Genomic DNA, 13,579 nt, shown 5'->3' on the forward strand with positions numbered 1-13,579 from the left:
TGGAGTGTCCCCCAATAATGTCTCTTGGACATAACCATAATTCGGAATATTCTCATGAGATGGATTATTTACATCAATGATTAATGGATTATTTTGTGCCAAACTCGCTTTCTTTCTTGGGCGAGAATCCATCGAATCTATGGGCCTCCTGCGCTTCCTGGTAGGATCCGTGGGCCTAGCCACAACGTCACCATCACTATGAGAGGGGACGTTGGCACCATGCTCAGTTGCCCTTGAGATGGCGTCATGTCCTCTAATTTTAGGGACATCAATCCTTGCAGACACGTTTGTAGCAAGTATATGTGATCTCGTCACTTTAGCGATATCAGAAAACGTATCAGGCATCGATTCTGCTACGTTCTGAAGATTGAGAATTCTCTGCACTTCAATTTCGGACTGTGCGGTTCAGGGATCAAGATGAGACAGAGTGGGGACAGACCACGACAATTCCTATCATTCCTGTTGAACATTTATGTTCCTATCTCCCCCTAACAACGGGAAGATTGTCTCATCGAAGTGATAATCCGCAAATCTAGCGGTAAAGAGATCATCTGTCAAGGGCTCTAAGTAGCAGATAATCGTTGGAGAATCATATCCAACGTAAACGCCTAATCGTCATTGAGGACCCATTTTGGTGCTCTGTGGCGGCGCAATAGGCACATAAATTGCACACCCAAATATGCGTATGTGTGAGACATCAGGCTCATATCCAATCACCATCTGGGACGCAGAAAAGGGTTGAGTGGCAGTGGGCCTCAGACGAATAACCACAGCTGTATGCAATATTGCATAGCCCCAAGCAGAAATAGGGAGATTGATGAGCATTACCAATGCCCTAGCGACCATTTGTAGTAGTTTAATGGCGGCTTCTGCAAGACCATTCTGGGTGTGAACATGAGGAACTGGATATTCAACTTCAATCCTAATGGACATGCAATAATCATCAAAAGTTTTGATGTAAACTCCCCAGCATTGTCTAATCTTATAGACTTAATAGGATGATCAGGGTGGTGAGCCCTTAACTTAATAATTTGTGCTAGGAGTTTAGCAAATGCAGCGTTCCTTGTGGACAATAGCATGACATGTGACCAGCGTGTCGATCCATTAACCAATACCATAAAATATCGGAATGGTCCGCATGGTGGTTGAATAGGTCCATAAATATCACCTTGGATTCTTTGTAAGAATGATATATTTTCTTTAGTGTCCTCTGCATAGGATGGTCTCTATCGTACTTTTGCTATAGAGCAGGCTTTGCAAAATGAATGATGGGCTTTAGAAACAACCAATGAGGATTTTGGTTGAGCCACGAAGTTACAATAGACTTGAGAAGAAAAATTTGGAGCTGAAAGAGCATTGGTGGCGTCAATGCCACCTTGAGGCCGTGTTTGCCTCAAAATTGTCTCGGCCGAAGTGAGGGCCGAGGGACTTGAGGTTGAATAGTCCTTCTAAAATTGCGCGGGAGTGCCAACTCGCGGCCGAATGGCTGAGCGAGGTTCAGATCTGATTTGCACTTGTATCTGACTTCTTATCAAATGATTGTTGGCTGAGGAAGGAACCTTGTCGGCCATTGAGTTCTAATGCCTCTGTTGCAAGGACTTTGGTTAGGCGTCAATCCTGAACATGATTCACTTCTTGGGTAAACTCAAAGGTTCGGGTGACAAGCGAGAGATCTATTGGGTGAAGGTACTCACAAATCACAGTGAAGACGAAGGTGAAGTGGACTCGGTTGTCAAAGCATTGTGAGATTATGTGTGTGTGAACAACGAATCACATCGACCCAATTCAGACTGGCCGAAAGAGATCAATGGATGATATTTCTACGTTACGAACTACTCCTAAGTGCGAAAAGTAAAGTGCATGTAAAGAAAATGAACAAGAAAGTAAAGTGCTTGAATGTAAAGTACTGAATTGAAATAGAAAAACTAGAAATGAAAACAAGTTATGAAAGTTGAATCGAAGGTAAAGTACCTATGAGATAGCAAGAGAAAAGTTTGAGTGTAAAAGTTGTATATTGATTTGTTTGTGTGGTGCAGGACCTTTTTTACAATGAGTTTACAGCTCCTATATATACAGATCAAAACCTAGGCTAACTTGCTCTCTAAGACGTGGAATTCAAGTAGGATTCATCTTCCTTTTTTGGGTTGATTTGTCCATAAATGTTATGATTCGGCTGATATCTGGAATCTTCACAATTGAGATCCTTAATTGATTTGAACTCTTTCCTTGTGAGGATTCCTTCCTTGGACGGACTCCTCGGTCGATGTTTGTCAGTTGGGCTTGGGCGAGCATATCTAAGCTCTTTCTCGGCCCATCTGCATAGTCACTCATTTGAACTTGGATTTTCCAACCATGTAACCGTGTGATCCACTTTCATCATCTTTTGGGTTGTTTGACCCAAAATCTCAAACCTCGGCTGAGTGATTGAACGATGTCTTTATCTCAGACTCAAAACTCTAATCTCGGTCGAGTGACCGAACAACGCCTAGTCATACAACTCAAAACTATAATCTCAATCAAGCTACCAAGAAACTTTGATTTCAGTCAACACCTTTATTTCGGCCGTATGACCTAAACTTTATATTCTCGGTCGACTTAATGCTTATTTGACTAATTTCCTCATCTCAGTTGAATGGCCAATTAATTTCATTCTCGGCCAAATGATCGAGTGACTCCATTCTTGGCCCTTACTTAATCTCGGCCAAAATTCTCTCTCATCCAACAGCAAGAGCTTAGTAGGTCGACGTGTAAAAAATAGGTGCAAACATAGCCCCCCTAGTCTCATGAGCATTGGCTCTGAAGCCAAGTGGATATAAGACTTAAATAAAAGTAGAATACCTTAAGACAACTCGGTCATGTGACTGAGAAACTTGGCCGAGACATCCAAGACTTGAAAACTTGGCCGAGACATCCAAGATTTGAGAAATTTGGTCGTCCGGGTTGTGGAAGACATAAAGACTCGACCATGTTGACCCATCATCCCAAACATGATTTTTTGCAACTTTGTTGTTTCATCCGATGGTCGGCCATAATGTCATGCTCAATCATTTTTTCTTTTCGCTTGATCGTAAGCTTGGTCATGATATTATACTCAATCTCTATCCAAAGCATTATCCCATTCAAAAGGGACACCCAAATAGGAGCTCAGTCATGCATTAACCAATACTTTGAGAACTTGAAAATTTGGCTGACACCCGTTTGGAAACTCGGCCAAGACATCTACAATTTGAAATACTCAGTCGACACTTGAAACATGGCTGAGACTTAAAAACTAGGCCGAGTCATCTTTATTTTGGTTGTGTAACCCAATGTCTCCTTGCTCGTTGAAGCCGAATGACTAACTATCCTCATTCTCGGCCGAAACTTTACTTTGGTTTTGGTTTGGTTTTTAGCCATGTACCTTCTTTGCATGTGTGCACACCTTCACAATTTCTCACTGAGGTTTAAATGAGACAGACACACACACACACGAGCTCCATGCGTTTCTTGTCTTAAAAAATGCAGTTGAAGTACTCACTTCAGCAAACCACTTCTTTCACTTGGATGATTATGAAATTTAGACTCGATTGGCTGCTATAATTTTAGTCTTTCTCCTTATCTTGAGGCTCAAAAGGAAATTGAAGCCGGTGAGAAATGAGAAGTGAGGATGATGAATTACGCAAGCACACAGATGTTGACTAGCTTCATAAATTGAAGACTTCCTTGGTTGAGGGGAAGCATAAAGTGAATGTTCTGAAGGTGAAGATGGATGATCTTAAGGGGTAATTAGCTGAAGCTGAAGAAAAAATTGAAACTAGCTCGACCTCCATCCGAAACATGACCTCGCCATGCGTATTTCTATTATGTCCTCAGCCAAGTCTTGTGACAATAAGAGAGACTTCTTGAAGTGGAAGTTAATCGCTGCATGCAAGGCTTGGAAAATGATAGAGAAGGCATTGAGTTTTGATATTTTACTCGGCCGTTTCGCTCATTTGTAGTGTCTAACTATATTTATGTGTATGGTCTTGCTTGACTCGGCCGTTAATTTTGTAAAGTGACTTAGCCCCTTTCTTTATACATCTCGGCCAACTATTTTATTGTCTAACTTGGCTCATTTCTGTATTTTGGCCGACCCAACTCTTGGTCACCTTGACCAACATTTCATTTTTACCTCAGTCAACCAATCCTCTTAGTTAAAACTCGGCCGACACTTCTTGTTTACCTTGGCCGACTCAACTCTTAGTTAAAACTCAGCCAACACTTCTTATTTACCTCAGCCAACTCAATTTTTGATCGCCTTGGTCGACATTTCTTTTTTACTTTGGTTTACCAAATTCTTGGTCGACTCGGTCGAGATTTCTTTTTACTTCGGTCAACAAAAATCTTGGCGGACTTGACCGACTTCTCAAGTACTTCAGCCAACCAAACTCTTGGATAACTTGGCCGACATTATTATTCCAACCAAATTCTTAGTAGCCTCGGCTGACTTCTAAAGTACCTCAGCCAACCTAACTCGTGATTAAAACTCGGCCAACACTTCTTGTCTACCTTGGCCGACCCAACTTTTGGTTAAAATTCGGCCGACATTTATGATTTACCTCGGACGACCCAACTCTTGGTCACCTCGGTCGACGTTTATTTTTTACTTTAACTAACCAAATTCTTGGTCGACTCGGCCGATATTTCATTTTGCTTCATCCAATCAAAATCTTGATCGATTCGGCCGATATTTCATTTTGCTTCATCCAACCAAAATCTTGATCGATTAGGCCGATATTTCATTTTTCTTCATTCAACCAAATTCTTGGTCGACTCAGCCGACTTCTAAAGCACTTTGACCAACCCTCTTCTTATTTACTTCGGCCAACTAAAATCTTGGTCGATTCGGCCGACTTTTGAATTTCGGCCAACCAAATTTTTTCTAACTCGGCTGACACTTTCTTTCTTACTTTGGCCAACCAAGTTTTATCCAACTTAGCTGACATTTCTTTTTTACTTCGGCCAACCAAAATCTTGGCCTATTCGGCCGACTTTTGAATTTCGGCCAACCAAATTGTTGGTCGACTCGGCCGACTTCTAAAGTACTTCGGCCGGCCAAACTTTTTATATCTCGGCCGAACAAAATCTTGGTCAATTTGGCCGGCTTTCTTTTTACTTCTGCCAAACAAAATCTTAATTGATTCGGCCGACTTTTGAAACACTTTGGTCGACCCTCTTCTTATTTACCTCGGCTGACCTAACTTTTGGTTGCGTTGGCTGAGATTTCATTTTACTTCGACCAACCAAATTCTTACTTGACTCGACTGACATTGCTTTTTCTCTTCGACCAACCAAATTGTTGGTCGAATTTGGCCGACACACTTCTTATTTACCTCGGTGGACCTAACTCTTAGTCGTTTCGGCTGAGATTTCTTTTTACTTCGGCCAAACAAATTCTTGGTCGAGTCAGCTGAGGTTTTTTTTTTTTTTTTTTTTTTTTAAAACTTCGCCCAACCTAATTTTTTCTAACTCGGCTGACACTTTCTTTCTTACTTTGGCCAACCAAGTTTTATCCGACTTAGCCGACATTTCTTTTTTACTTCGGCCAACCAAAATCTTGGTCGATTTGGCCTACTTTTGAATTTTGGCTAACCAAATTCTTGGTCGACTCGGCCGACTTTCTTTTTACTTCGGCCGACCCAACATTTTATATCTCGGCCGAACAAAATCTTGGTCAATTCGGCCGACTTTCTTTTTACTTCAGCCAAACAAAATCTTGATCGATTCGGCCGACTTTTGAAACACTTTGGTCGACCCTCTTCTTATTTACCTCGGCCGACCTAACTCTTGGTTGCGTTGGCCGAGATTTCATTTTACTTCAACCAACCAAATTCTTACTCCAGTCGACTGACATTGCTTTTTCGCTTTGGCCAACCAAATTGTTGGTCGAATTTGGCCGACACACTTCTTATTTACCTCGGTTGACCCAACTCTTGGTCGTTTCGTCTGAGATTTCTTTTTACTTCGGCCAAACAAATTCTTGGTCTAGTCAACTGAGATTTTTTTTTTTTAAACTTCGGCCAACCAATTTTTTTCTAACTCAGTCGACACTTTATTTCTTCGGCCAACCAAGTTTTATCCAACTCAGCCGACATTTCTTTTTTACTTTGGCCGACTTTTGAATTTCGGCCAACCAAATTCTTGGTCGACTCAGCTAACCCAACTTTTTTCTATCTCGGCTGAACAAAATCTTTGTCGATTCGGCCGACTTTTGAATTTCGGCCAACCAAATTCTTGGTTGCGTTGGCCTAGGATTTTTTTAACTTCAGCCCACCAACTTTTTCTAACTCAGCCGAATTTAGTTCATTTTGGCCGACAACATACATAGAAGTAAAATCTGAACTCCTACCAACACAACTTTTTGAAAATAAAATTTTTGCCGAAACTAAAGCAAGAAAATAAAAATGTAAAAATTCTTGTGGCCGTTATGGAGGTGGCCAACGATGCTTTATTTTGAACTCAGAAGTTCCTTTGTTTTCGGCATTTGGTTCAAGCTTTTAGAGGCCTTGAAGCATCATACTTAAATCCCTTGTAGTATGTTCTTGATTTTCGGTCACTATGTAGGCCGATATTTCAACCTTCGAACATGTACCTGAATCACAAACTTCGGCTTTTACATCAAATTTTGATGATTGTGATTTTTCTAGGTCAGCTTTCTCTCCAACGCACTACTACAAAAACTGCATCACACAACGGTGGAAATCTGTTGTGTGATGTGGACCATGTCTGTCGTCTATCTCGATGTTGTGTGATGAGCACACTCACACAACGGTGAAACACCGTTATCTGAATATCATAGACACAACGCATTGCTTATAACCGTTGCACCAATTCTGCGCATGCCAATGAGAGAAATTGGATGCGGCGCATTTTCGATGGTGATCAGACAACAGAAGTAAGTAAGGACCGTTGTTGGTTAACTTCTCACACGATAGAAAAATGACACTCAGACAACGAAAGTAATACCATGCTGTCGTTGGTTAACTTATCATACAACAGAAAAATATGGCAACTGTTGTGTGAGTACTAATGAGACAACAGAATTTTATAGGGACCGTTGTGTGATTTAACATTGGACAACTGATACTTATTTGTTCTGTTGTGTGAGTATTAATGAGACAACGAAATTTTATAGATACCGTTGTGTGATTAGAATTGATTTGTTGTGTGATTAACGATATATGCGTATTCTGACAACATAATGTAATTGACTGTTGTTTGATTATTTTCGGTTCTTTACCTGAAATATTTGCACAAAAATAGTGCACAATATAAGATTTAGGTATTGAAATACTCTAATTCAATCATCTAACGTACCAAAGGAGGTAGCACATGTATCCATTCATACCATAAAACCAAAATAGAAAGCATTCCAGCTAGCTTTATGGTTGCTGCATTCTAGCTAATTACATTGAAAGATAGCAAAAGATAATACAATCAAATCATCGCAAGAGAAAAATATTTGCTGCTAAAGTTCTCTCATACTTGGCTCTAAAGATTCATCTCCTACATGGAATCTTAGACCCGAATCCACACCCAACTTGGATGCCAAGGGCAGTTGTAGCAGCTGCCTTTGCTGTTGGGTCAACATCATATTTCTGCAAAAAAAAAAATGGCGGAAGCACAAACAAAGAAAGTTAGGTCCAGTTTGTAGCTTTTGACAGATGATCCATTATAATACCAACGTCATCCTAGACACTTGAAAACCTCATTTTTAATGCTTTTGCATCCTCTCCGAGATACACATGCACAAAATCAATGATTCTGTATATATAGCTCACACTTGATTTTATCAAGGCTTGATTAATATGTCAGTGATTACATACCAAACTCTAATTACGTTTATATATATGCAGACTCAGCTGCCCATGTCAGTAACTTAGTTACTGATTCAAAATATTCAGATTGAAGGCAACAATACGACATAATAAAAGAAAACAAACCATTGATAAGGAAATGTGTAACAAATCAGATTGAAGACAGCATGCATGATCTGGCATAAGAAAATTATTACCTCGACAGATTGTGGAAGCAGTTCTTCCGGTGCAGTTACTTTTTCAGCAGTTCAAATCTTGCGAGCCTGCTATTTTTGCATAGACAAATCCTATAGCGCTCAATGCTCTACAACTCAAAGTAGGGCATATAAAATTTTCATAGTAACATATGACGATATAAGAAGTGAAATTATTAATGAAAGAGGCCAAGCCAAGTAGGGCATTATCAAAGCAGAGCCACTTATTGTGAGCTTGAAGCCTTCCAAGGTAATATGAACCAAACCTATGACTGCCTATGAGCTATAACCCCCTTGATGATGAGACTGTACATTGGACCAGTAGTCAAGTAATCAGGTTTCAAAAGTAAACACTTAATACAGTCTAGTAATTTCTTAACCCAAAATCAATCTCCACAAATCTCACATAGAAATCATAGCATATAAGAATTTAAAGTTCACTAATCATTTAGCAAAAGCTAGGGCTCTGGCATATTGTTGAAATCAAGTCAATTAAAGTTAATTGTGTATTTCAATCTGCAGGTTTATTTTAAAGCAACTGATCACAGAACTCTGCACAAACAAAGATAAAAAACAATATCAAATAAAGTAGTTAAACTTTAGTTTTCTATCAGGTTCACACATCATTAGACAATTGTATTTCCTTTATGTATATGTTCTCCTGAACCTGTGCTTCCTCGAGAGGAAATCTTAACTTGCATATATCAAGGAAGGGCTTTTGATCCAAATCTCCCATTCTTTTAATCCAAATATGAGATTGACCAGCCAACATTTCAGACAAACCATAAAACAAGATTCAAACAGTATGAGCTTTCATGCGAGGAAACATAGTATAGTTACAAATCATTTTCTGTCTCTTATATGTAGGGAAAAAAAGAAACATAAGAGTACAAATATTTTGTTTCAATATATGTATGAATCTATGACAGTAGGATATCTATAAAAAAAAATTAAAAGAAAAAGAAATGATTAGCTACATATATCTTGCTTTGTATCATAATTTGGTGTCAGCCATGAGATTTATGAAAAAAAAAAAGATTAATACTGAAACAGAACTTACTTTTTATTCACAATTCTCAACTCAGAAGCACTTTGATCATTTTTTTTTATTTTTTCCTCCTTATTAAGGTACTTTATCAATCTTCTATTGCTTCCAAGGAAATGAAATGTAGAGATGATAATTAAAACACCTCATTATTTCTACCATAATAAACGCTGAGCATTAACTAGTGGCTCTTGTTTAACTTCAGCAATTTCTAATGCAAGACTTGAGGTTCACAGTTCTGCCCTCTAATTAGGGATAAAGCTTCAAGTACTAAACCGGGACCAAACTTAAGAAGAAAAAACAAGGATATGAGTGAGTGTGTGTGTGTGTGTGTCTCTAAATTAACAAAGTCCAAGTTCATAGGAAAAAGAAATGCATACTGCTATTAACACTTTACGAGCTTCTTGTAACTCATCATTGCTCTGGCGCTCTTTGGTGATCAGAGTTTGATTCAGTATTTCCAAATGCTCAAGCTCTTTAACTTTTTCCCCCAATTCTTGATTCATGTCTTCAATCTTCTTTTTAACAGCTTCATCATCTTCATCCCCAAGATGCTTCATCACCTCTAATTTACCATTTAATTCTTCAATTTCCATTTCTACCTTCTGTTTGTCATTCAATTTCTTTTCTAACTGAAGTATTTTATGCAAGGCATCCTCTTTTTCCCTCTAAAAATAAAAGAGTCCTAGTCAATGAAAACCAAGCATACCATAATTCTTAAGTAATTTCTACAATTTCTAGTCAGCCTGCAGTCGATACCTTTTGCTCTTCAACCAGCCTCAAGACACTCTCATCCGCCTTTTTCTGCTCCACAAAAGCCAATTGAAGTAACTTGTTTCTCTCATCGTTCTGGAGATCAAGAGTAAATAAAAATAATCCATAACCAGCTGTCAAAAAATTTCAAATCAATCAAAATTTTGAAATCGTCAAACACTACAATTTTGCCTGAAAAAACTAATCAAAAATCAAACTCAAATCAGCAACCAACTCACCTCAAACCAATCCAATCAATCAGTAAGATCTCAGACCCCAACACAAACAAAACCCCCAAATACACCAAAACCCCAATAAGTTCAAAAGCAACAGAAACAGAAAAGAAAATCAAAACCAAACCCATAAAAAGGACGAATTTGGTACTGTCCAAAACAAACCCACACCAATTCATCCTTAAATCGCCCAAAATTCAAGCCAATAGAAACCAAACCATTACCTTAAACGACCGATTATGCGAACACTTTGTACCAATGTCTCTCCATCCCTATCTCCCTCTCTTCTGCGCCGACTATGAGCGTACGAAATCCCTATCTCAGAAGACATGGAAGAATCAGTAGTGGGACGATTCAGATCAACGATTTGGGTATTGGATGATTCAGATCTATGGTTCCCGTCGTCCATATTGGTAACGCCACCTGCAGGAGCAGAAAAAGAATCGAAATCAAACCCAAAAAGCTCAGATCTCAAAAGCCAGAATAGGCTTCGTTCCCGCCGTCCTTCATCGGCGAGCCTTGTCGTTCAGCCCAAACTGGTGGAGCCTGGATGACGACCGGATGAAATGAATCTATTGCTGCACGTCGAGGTCTTCGACGACGATGACGAGAGGCTCGAGATCCCCTGGAATGAGTTGGAGAACGAGTCGAGTCACAGAGTCCGATCTTGCTGGCCATCATTAAACGATTGTAGATGGCTAGACTCAGTGGAGAGAGAGGTTCACGAGAGAGAGAGAGAGAGAGAGAGAGAGAGAGAGAGAGAGAGAGAGAGAGAGAGAGAGAGAGGCTTGGTTTCATGGAGGTTTTGTATCTGTTGTAAAACTAATGTCGAAAGAGAAGGTCGAGAGCCTAGCTAGGTTTTTTTTTCTTTGTCTTTTTTTTCTTTTGGACACGCTATGCCATGGCAATTAAACATAGCAAAAGATTCAAAGTTACTCACACAACAGAAACCTCACCAACTGTCGTATGAGTGCATTACGTAAAATCAAAATGTGAAAACATGGAGGGAAACATGCCGCCTAGAACATTTGGGCTCAAAATGTTGCCGCCTATGTTCCTACTTCAGACAACAGAATAGCTTAAATCTGTTGTCTAATTTCTACAACTTGCACTTGGCGTACCTAGTGGAAGACATTCAAGCAAGCTTCCTTAAAATTTTGTGCTCAGTTTTTTAATCACACAACAGAAATAGTTATACCGTTGTACGTGGCAGCCCAAATTTCAGTGTTTCAAGAGGCAACCAAGGCTCCAAAGTGAAGGAAATTCTGCCGCTAAATTTTTTAAGACTCAGACAACGGACAATACTTAATTCCGTTGTGTAATGTAGTTCTAATAAAAAAGTTATCACTTTGTTGACATTCACACAACGGAACATCACTAATACCGTTGTACAATAGAGTTTACTTAAACACACAACAGATGATTTTTGTTCCGTTGTGTGATTGGTGTTGTGTGATTAACTTTTTGTAGTAGTGACGATCATGTCAAAATGTTCTGGATCTTTAGCCAATTGGTCTTTGTGCTCAACCACATGATTGTCTACTTCTTCGAATGCATTTGAATGATCAATTTTGGGCTCAATCTTTAATTCAGCCAGCCGCAGAACTTCTGGGCCGACTTTATCTTCTACAACGGAACTAAAAATTTCCTCGTCGTATTGGACGAATGGATGAGGTGGACAAGATATCATTGAAATCATATATGCATTTTGTCGTGCTCGATATTCTTCCTCGGACTTTCTCCTTCTCTCCATGGACTCTTCCTCATACTTCCTCCAATCCTCATCCAGTTTCTCTTTACGCTTTTGAAAGTATTCATCCAACTCTTCTTGGCTCTTTCGAGAGTTTTCATATAAAATTTTGGTACTCTTTTTTATGGATTCAATGATTTTCCAACAATTTTGTTGGTGATTCGAAACAAATTCTGGCCGTGGGTTGACCAAATATCCAACCTTTTGATTAGTCCACGTTCCATCCACGTAATGGCCATTAAAACCATATTGAGTTGTTGGTGTTTGTAAACTCCATTTAGCATGACTATTCAAATCAACAAAACTATTGTACGTCGCATAGCTGTATCCACCATTGGCATCATATATTGAATTAGAGCCGTTTGCATTCAGCTCATAGAAACTCATTTGTGAATATGCTAATACATTAGTGTCCCACTCAGCGTGCCAAAAGATGGCTGCCTCAAAATCGTCTCGGCCGAAGTGAGGGCCGAGGGACTTGCGGTTGAATCGTCCTTCTGAAATTGCGCGGGCGAGCCAACTCGCTGCCGAATGGCTGAGCGAGGTTCAGATCTGATTTGCTATTGTATCTGACTTCTTATCAAATGATTGTTGGCTGAGGAAGGAACCCTCTCGACCGTTGAGTTCTAATGCCTCTGTTTCAAGGACTTTGGTTAGGCGTCAATTCTGATCATGATTCACTTCTTGGGTAAACTCAAAGGTTCGGGTGACAAGCGAGAGATCTATCGGGTGAAGGTACTCGCAAATCAGGGTGAAGATGAAGGTGAAGTGGACTCGGTTGTCAAAGCGTTGAGAGATTATGTGTGTGTGAACAGCGAATCACATCGACCCAATTAGGACTGGCCGAAAGAGATCAATGGATGATAATATACGTTACGAACTACTCCTAAGTGTGAAAAGTAAAGTGCATGTAATGTAACTGAACAAGAAAGTAAAGTGCTTGAATGTAAAGTACTGAATTGAAATAGAAAAACTAGAAATGAAAACAAGTTATGAAAGTTGAATCGAAGGTAAAGTACCTATGAGATAGCAAGAGAAAAGTTTGAGAGTAAAAGTTGTATATTGATTTGTTTGTGTGGTGCATGACCTCTTTACAATGAGTTTACAGCTCCTATATATACAGATCAAAACCTAGGCTAACTTGCTCTCTAAGACATGGAATTCAAGTAGGATTCATCTTCCTTTTTGGGGTTGATTTGTCCATAAATGTTATGATTCGGCTGATATCTGGAATCTTCACAATTGAGATCCTTAATTGATTTGAACTCTTTCCTTATGAGGATTCCTTCCTTGGACGGACTCCTTGGCCGATGTTTGTCAGTTGGGCGAGCATATCTAAGCTCTTTCTCGGCCCATCTGCGTAGTCACTCATTTGAACTTGGATTTTCCAACGATGTAACCGTGTGATCCACTTTCATCATCTTTTGGGTTGTTCGACCCAAAATCTCAAACCTTGGCCGAGTGATTGAACGATGTCTTTATCTTAGACTCAAAACTCTAATCTCGGTTGAGTGACCGAACAATGCCCAGTCATACGACTCAAAACTATAATCTCGATCAAGCGACCAAGAAACTTTGATTTCAGTCAACACCTTTATTTCAGCTGTATGACCTAAACTTTATATTCTCGGTCGACCTAATGCTTATTTGACTAATTTCCTCATCTCAGTTGAATTGCCAATTAATTTCATTCTCGGCCAAATGATCGAGTGACTCTATTCTTGGCCCTTACTTAATCTCGGCCAAAATTCTCTCTCATCCAACGGCGA

At 39.5% G+C, this 13,579-nt stretch overlaps 1 long non-coding RNA gene across 2 annotated transcripts; it reads right to left on the reverse strand.

The window, feature by feature from the left end:
* Positions 1-8,050: 8,050 nt before the first annotated feature.
* LOC112201887 lies at positions 8,051-10,824 on the reverse strand. 2 transcript variants are annotated; one of them, XR_002936942.2, is made up of 4 exons: positions 10,285-10,824; positions 9,834-9,923; positions 9,455-9,742; positions 8,051-8,139 (listed from the first exon to the last, which is right to left on the reverse strand). It is a non-coding gene; the product is annotated as an uncharacterized LOC112201887 (long non-coding RNA). The 2 variants fall into 2 exon arrangements; XR_005800321.1 differs by lacking the exon at positions 8,051-8,139 and having other exon boundaries at positions 9,387-9,742.
* Between the last annotated feature and the right edge of the window lie 2,755 nt (positions 10,825-13,579).

This window comes from Rosa chinensis, chromosome 5 (genome assembly GCF_002994745.2).
Source record: "Rosa chinensis cultivar Old Blush chromosome 5, RchiOBHm-V2, whole genome shotgun sequence".
NCBI classification, from domain to species: Eukaryota; Viridiplantae; Streptophyta; class Magnoliopsida; order Rosales; family Rosaceae; genus Rosa; species Rosa chinensis.